The sequence below is a fragment of the Rhinolophus sinicus genome, linkage group LG02 (genome assembly GCF_036562045.2).
Source record: "Rhinolophus sinicus isolate RSC01 linkage group LG02, ASM3656204v1, whole genome shotgun sequence".
Taxonomy (NCBI): domain Eukaryota; kingdom Metazoa; phylum Chordata; class Mammalia; order Chiroptera; family Rhinolophidae; genus Rhinolophus; species Rhinolophus sinicus.
Genome location: NC_133752.1, coordinates 16946644 through 16954820, shown reverse-complemented (window position 1 = coordinate 16954820; position 8177 = coordinate 16946644).

The window sequence follows — 8177 nt, the reverse complement described above, 5'->3', positions numbered from 1 at the left end:
ATGGGAATCTTGGTGCTTCTTGCCTACGCAGTGAAGAATCCAAGGTCAGCAAGCTGATTAATGCTCAAGTAAAAATACACAGTGACTTCAAACGGGAGTCAGCTGCCATCCCAGAGGAATTGCCTCGTACCTCCTCCTCCTCAAACCTTTGCAATGTTAAAATTGCGCAAAAGGACCTTTGGACCAGGCCTAAAGCAGCATTGTATTCCAAAATAACCATGGGACTGGTTGTTAAAGACAGCCTTTAGAATTTGCATCACTGTGTTAGACTATGTGCACCAGTAGAAATACCTTCCTTAGCTTCTTCTTAATAGGCATAGAAACTCCTTCCTTCGATGCTGGTAATTATTCTCTTTCCCTTTCTCATAAAAACCCTTTTTCTTCGCCTCCTAATTAGAACACTGTTTGGGTTTCTTCCTGAATCAATGCTTCCCAAATACCGTGTTTCCCCAAAAATAAGACCTACCTGGACCATCAGCTCTAATGCGTCTTTTGGAGCAAAAATTAATATAAGACCTGGTGATATTATATTATATTATATTATATTATATTATATTATATTATATTATATTATATTATATTATAAAAACCTGGTCTTATATTATAGTAAAATAAGACTGGGTCTTATATTAATTTTTGCTCCAATCAGTTGCATTAGAACTGATTATCCGGCTAGGTCTTATTTTCGGGGAAACACGGTAACTATGGCTCATCTGAAATAAACGCTTGTTGCCTCTTGCTTTGGCTTTTCATTTGTAGATTATCATACATATTAATATATAATTATAAATATATAATATACAAATATGTATTATACATATGATTTTTATAAATATTACCTACCACTCAGAAATGACAACATTTTGGGGGGCAGCCGGATGGCTCAGTTGGTTAGAGCCCGAGCTCTTAACAAGGTTGCCGGTTCAATTCCTGCATGGGATGGTGGGCTGTGCCCCCGAAACTAGATTGAAAAATGGCAACTGGACTTGGAGCTGAGCTGTACCCTCCACAACTAAGATTGAAGGACAACTTGACTTGGAGCTGATGGGTCCTGGGAAAAACACACTATTCCGCAATAAAGTCCTGGAAATACACACTGTTCCCCTTCCCCAATAAAATCTTTAAAAAAAAAAAATGAAAAAAGAAATTACAACTTTTTTTTATGAAGGAAAAGGGAGAAGTAGAAAGGAGGAAGAGGAGAAGTAGTAGCAGTGGGGAAGGATGGAAGGAGAGAGAAAGAGAAGGCCTGACAAATTATGTTGAGGCGGGGTTGAGGTTTTGCCCTTTGCTGGGGCAGAGCTCTTATAAAGCATGATTTGAGGGCCACCTGAATCAGAATCACTTGGGACATTTTCTAAAAATGCAGATTCCTAGCTCTCAACCTACTGAAATGCAGTGTCTGGGATGCGGCCTGGGGTTCAGCATCTTAACAGGTTCTGCAAAGTGGAGAACACTCCTGGGATGAGTGGCTCACAAGTCATCCTGCGAATACGGGGATTGAGGGAAGGGGCTGCTCTGCAGAGAAAAACCTCCTCAATGCTTATGCCAGGCTCTTTGAAGAAAGAGCTCCATCATTCTGCATAGACAAGGGTAAGTGTGCCACTTTGGCCTGCTAGGATGCTCACTGATTTGGGATTTCCTCTATGGACACCAGGATACAGGGAAGTTGGAGATCCCTGGGCCTGGGAGGAGGGGAAATTGAAATGAGGCTGAGATCTGAGAGGAAGGAGCTGGCTGAGCACCAGGGAGTTAGGCCGAGGAGAAAGCTGGACAGGAAGGGACTGTAGGTGACCGACCACATGTGGCCAACAAAATGAGTTGAGATTTAAGTTTTTCTTCTTGTGTTGTCCACCCTATGACATTTTCAAGATTTTAAGAAAGCCTGTGACTTTAAACAGCTCAGTCTCGGTGCTTGGCAGGCACAAAGGAAAGAGTCAAGTGGCACCAAATCAGTAAGTAGCAATGCAATGACCAGGAGCTATGGGCAGGAGACACAAGATGCAGCTTGGAGCGAAAGGTGACCAGTCACTAGCAGAGGGTGCAAGCACTCCAAAAGACCTTCGGAAGTAAACAAGGTGAACCAAACAGAGTCTCTGTTAACCTAGACAGAGGGTGAATGTTAAAGGAAATGTCTGGAGAGTACAGTGACACTTGGTTATCCACACACACTCACACACAGAAACACCTTACTGCTTTCTCTCCCTCCCTCTCCAGGTTGACCCTGGGAAGTACTATAACATTGAAAATCAAAGTTGGCCAGCCAAGATTCATTCTTGCCCTGGGCAAGCATTGGGCCAGAGGCCTACTGCCCCAGAAGCCCAACCTGCATGGCCCCTGGGCTTGAGGACTTTCACCAGTTTGGAAAACTTTATCACACAGCATTCTTGCCCTCTTTTTTTTTTTTTTTCCCCCAACCATCTAGTTGAAGGCAAGTTTCAGCTTGATTCCTGGAGCGATCCAACTCCATTTATTCTGAGACGTCACTTCGGCTCTGGATGACTAGAGACGAATTCAGGAAGTAGGATTTCCTAAGAAGTCACTGGGAGACGAGGGTATGCACCATGGTTCCGAGTCAATCCCTTTCCCAATTTCCCTCTCTCTGCAAACTCATCACATTTTTCATTCCAGCTCTCTAGGGATTTGTTTTTCTTTGTGGTTGCTGTGTATCTTTTTCTGATCATACAATTTATGTTCATGTTAAAATGAAAGTTTCAGAAAGTTTTTTAAAAAGCTGTGTCGACATAAGAAATGTCCAAATCTGTAGAGAATTTTTATAAGAGTTTGAGCCAAACTGATGACATATGCTGGGGAGCAAGATCTCAAATGCTCTGGAGAATAACAGTTTTGCTGTTTCTTTTGTGCATTTGAAATTAAGGAGGGGGTGGAAGGAAGATGGGAGAAAGCAAGGCCGGGATTGGATTTCAGAATAGTTAATAAGATTATTTGCTCTCTTCAGGTTAACATTCCCTTCAAGGGGTTAATTACTTCTGGTATTTCAAAGGTGTGTTAACCTGGATGCACAAGAACAATGGGCAGGGTGGCTTAAAACCTTTCACTAAAGAAGTTAGGTACTTGGGGTGTGACTACCCACCATGACCTGGCCAGTTAGGAATTTATGGTCAGATCAACTTATGAGGTTACTTTCCATAGAACCCATTTTTTTTCTTTCACAGTTGCTTATTGTCTACATATTTTTTTAAAATTTAGTAAAGATTATATATATATATTTACATATAATTTTGATTCCTTCTTTTTCCACATTTCTATCTAGGTTTATTCCGGAGTAGCTAATAGCATTGTTGCGACTGTGAATGATGTCTTTGCATTTTATTTAGGAATGGCTAAAACTTCTGGAACAATCGTAAATAACTGTGATAGTAACCTGAATCTTTGACGTATTCCTGACTTTAAAGGGAATGCTTTTGGTGTTTCACTTTTAAGTATGATGTTGATTCTTATGTATACCAGTTAGATGTCGGATGCTGAGAGATGCTCTTTATCATGAAAAGAAAGCCTGTTCTTTCAAATCAAAGTGTGCTCCTTAAAAATAAATCAGGGCAGCCAGTTGGCTCAGTGGTTAGAGCGCAGTGCTCATAACACCAACGTCACCGGTTCGATTCCCACATGGGCCAGTGAGCTGCAAGCCCCACAACTAGATTGAAAACAATGACTTGACTTGGAGCTGATGAGTCCCAGAAAAACACACTGTTCTCCAATATTCCCCAATAAAAAAAATTTTTTTTAATCAGAAATGAATATTAGAGTTCATCAAATTTAAAAAAATCTATCAAGAGGACAGGTATTGCTTTGAATTTTATGAGATTTCATTCATAATAAACCATCCTTACATAGCTGACATTATTTGGTATTTGATATACTGCTAGGCTTATTTAATGGAATTTTGTTTCTGTATGCATAAGTGAACATCAGCTATACTTTTAAACTCTGTCTGAATTAGCTTTATAAACTGAACTGTGATTCAGTCCACAGTTTCCTCTGTCCCTTGTCCTAGAATAATTTCTTTATCATGGGAATTATCTATTACTCAAAAGTCTTTGAAAATACAATTTTCTCTTGTAATCACTTAGCCCAGCATTTCATGGAGGCAATCAATTTTTCTTTTTTAAATTATTTTTTAATTTTTCAGTTATAGCCGACATACAGTATTATATTATTATAGTTTCAGGGGTACAACATAGTGGTGAGACATTTATATAACTGCAAGCGACTTTTCTTTCACGGTTATTGCTTTGTTTAGGTTATCTATTTCTTGATTCAAGTTGGATAATCTACATTTTACTCAAGAATTATACCTTCTGTAAAGATTTGCAAACGTATTAGCACCGAGTTGAACCCAGAATTTTAAAATTTTAGAATCTATTGTTGCAGAATCCAAGACCGGAAAGAACCCAAGCATCACTCAGAGAGTTAGGAGAGTCAGCTTTATTACGCCGACTGGCTCAACAGGATCCTTCCCAAAAGACTGAGCCCCTAGCAAGGTTTTGAGCATGTTTTTATGGGTTGGGGACTTTCTTGAGGCAGGGAAGGGGTAAGTGTCGTGTGGTGATTGGCTGGGGGAGTGGCTTGGAGGGGGTTATGCGGAAGTGGGCTGGGGCTTAGGCTGGGGACTTCTCTCTTTGCCTGGGCCACCGTCTTAGGTCAGTTCCACGTGGCAGGGAACCATTTTAAGGTCAGTTTCCCCATCACTATAACTTAATCCACTTCTCAGTACCATGCAGAGATTTCAAATGGCAGGCCGTAAGGTCTAGAGGACCTGGGTTCAAATCCCAATTTTACGACAACCTACTATTACTGGAGAGTGGACTCTTCTCGGCGCCCACTCTTGGCGTCTCGAGCAAAGAATTGAATGAGACACAGAAATAAAGTGGTGAAAGAGTACTTTATTAGAAGAGATTGTACACTTCAAAGAAATAGAAGCGGACCCAAGCAGCAGAGAATGGCTCAAGGGCCCAAAGTGGCATTATTAGGAGAAAAAGTACACCCCAAAGGATTTGGAGCGGGCCCCAAGCAAAGGCAAAGCTCAAGAAGCTCAAAAGGCTCGGACTGGCGAGGAGCTGGAGTTTTTATCCTTTTTTCCTCTAGCATGAGCTGTTCCTTTCCGGGTGTGGGACCACTTGATTGACACCTGTGATTGACAAGAGGCTATTACCTCATCTTTTGAGACTGTGCATGTTCCTTTCCAGAATTCAGTCCGTTGTAATAATATTAACGAACTTCCGAGCGTATTATAATGACGGTATAATGAGGCCCAGGTGAAATGAAGGTCGTTGTGGCCTTCATTGCGCAGGTGTGAGTGGTTGGTTTAATCTAGTTGGGTATTTTGTACCCATTTGTTCCTCATAGGGGTAGACAATTACAATGAAAAGGGGAAGTTTTGGGCGGAGAGGGGAGGTCTTTTGGGCGGTCGCATTCTCTGCAGGAATGCAGAGACCAGATGCTTATCTCTAACTGCCTGCCTTATTTTCCCCTTGAGAGACAAGATCCCCTTAAAATCTCTGTGGGAAGTTGAGGGACAGAAGGTCTGTTTTTCTGTATCTGCTTTATGCAGGACAGGGGCGTAACACTGTCCCTACCTATTGGGGGATTCACGGAACTCTTGCCTTCTCTGATCTTAGATGAGAGGAAGGGGTCCTGATATCTGCCTAGAAGACCGTGTTGGCTTATTTGGTTGCAACTGGCAATCTTGCTGGGTCATCCTCTGTATCCCCAAGGACCCTAAATGAGGAAAAATAGATTTTAATTAGTAAATCCGTTAGCTCTGTAGAGCCTGTGGCCATTCAGCCAGTCACTCAGGTGTCATTAATTGTCCAGGAGTTAGGCCCAGAACGGACAGGAGAGAACATTAGGCTTCAATGGTTACAGTCAACAAGTATGAATCACAAGTTTTAGGGGAATTATCTAAAGCAGGGGTAGGAGCTAAAAAACTGGGGGAAAGAAAACTTGAGAAGGAAACTTAAAATTTCTATGGGAAAGAAAACTTAAGTTTTTCATGGGGGAGGAGTGGTTACTCGTTGACCCGTATCATTACCCTTGAACGACAGGAGTTTGAATTGTGCGGGTTCACTTGTACTCAAATGTTTTTCAATAAACACAGTTGCATCCCCTGCTTTGGCATTAGTAGATTTAACCAACTGTGGATCAAAACCGTATTTTTGCATTCCCAACCACAGATTACTGTTTCTGCAGTCCGTGTTTGGTTAAATCTCCGGATGTGAAGAGCTGACTATGGTTAGGTTTCTGGGGAGTCAAAAGTTAATACACGAATTTGTGTGGGGATTGGTGCCCCTGAACCCGTATTGTCCAGGGGTCCACTGTACTTACTTCGGTGATGAGTTTAGATACGTCCCTTCAACGTCTCTGAGCCTGGCTCCTGAAATGTGAAAAATGAAAAATAGGGGTATGGGGAGGGATGGAGAAAATGACAGTGTCGATTGCTGTAAACACTCTAGAACTACTGAATTTTTAACCTTGACAAAAATAATGTAAAAGCCTAAAATCAGACTGGAAAGTGCATCTCTCCTTAGAGGAAAGCGCAGCAGTTTGTTTCCAAATGCTAAGTGTTCTTTGCATTCTGTTCTCGGACTATTTCTCCACGAAGACCTCAGACTGACCTTGAGTCCATTTGGAAATGAGTCACATGACACTTGTCCAGCTCATCCAAATAATGACTCCAAGGTCAATTTTGGCCTCTGTGGCTTAGGTCCATAGCAGCTTTCTTTTTTTCTTAATGGAATTTTTTTTTCTTTCTTTTTTTGTTTTGTTTCCCCCTTTCTTTTGCCTCCCCCACCCCCTCCAGTTCAAGCCATTGTTTCTCAGTCTAGTTGTGTAGGACAGCTCCCTGGCCCATGCTGGTATTATGAACCTTGCGTTCTCCCTGGGCTGAGGGAGTCGGTTGCACCAGTTGTTGGTCAGTGGCTCACAGCAGCTCACAGCAGCTCATGGCACCTGGCTGCCGGCCACTCACGCTGGCCACCGGCCACCCATGGGAACACACGGCAGCTCACAGCAGCTGGTTGCCGGCCACTCACGCTGGCCACCGGCCACCCATGGGAACACACAGTAGTCCACAGCAGCCCACGGCAGCTGGCGCCAACCTCAGGCCGCTCATGGTAGCCCAGCTCCAGGGAGAGCTGTTGTTCACAATCTTAGCTGTAGAGGGCGCAGCTCACTGGCCCATGTGGGAATGGAACCGCCGGGCCTTCAGCGTTAGGAGTACCGGGCTCCAACAGCCTGAACCACTGGGCTGGCCCGGATAGCAGATTTCTTGATGTGGCATTTTACTTTGGAAATACTTAAAGAAAAAAATGCAAACAAGCAAACACTCCCGAGTGTATCTTATACAACTGCCATGCATTTTGTCCCCTCTATTTTAAGACATGACTATACGAGTATGTTAAGCCCTTACAGTAAACCAACCCTTGGCTACATATTTGCATATATCACCTCATCTTAATAATCATAGGAAGCCAGGTGCTACTGTCCCATATGCCAGAGGAGGAAATTGACGTTGAGAAAGGTTTAACACTAACAGGTTTGTTAATAAATGACAGAGCCAAGAGTGGAACCCAACTCTCCAAGTGACCCCAAGCCCAAATTCAGCATCACTCTACAATGCTGACTCAGGCGTCTGTACATGCTTCACCTGCCCCAAAGAGGTGCTACCAGTTTATAGTCTTCCTGCACACATTTGTTAAGTTAAATCAGCTCTTAGCATTTTATTTTGACTAGCATGGGGTAGTGGGCAGGGCCAACTTCTTGGGCGTGCAGTCACACGGGACCCCACCCTCTGAAGGGCCTCACCATTGGCTGAAATGCTCTGCTGTCAGGCCCTGAAATCCTTAATAATTTTATCTTTTAACTTGTGTTTTGCAAGTGAAGTCCGTAACACAATGGAGCATGCGTGTGAGCAGAGAATGGGCAGTATATGCCCACAGTTCCTTGCCACCCCACTCAGATAGAACATTTGCAATGCCCCAAGAGTACAGAATTCCTGCAGACTCACATGTGTGGGAGTGCAGCAAGACTCAAAGCCAAGTACAAGGTGAATGTGTTACATCTGCAAATGAATGAGCTGGGGCATTGACAGCCCCCAGAGGCCATGCTTTCCATTGAAACCGGAACTTTCTTTGAATGCAACAAATGAAACTAAGGAACCC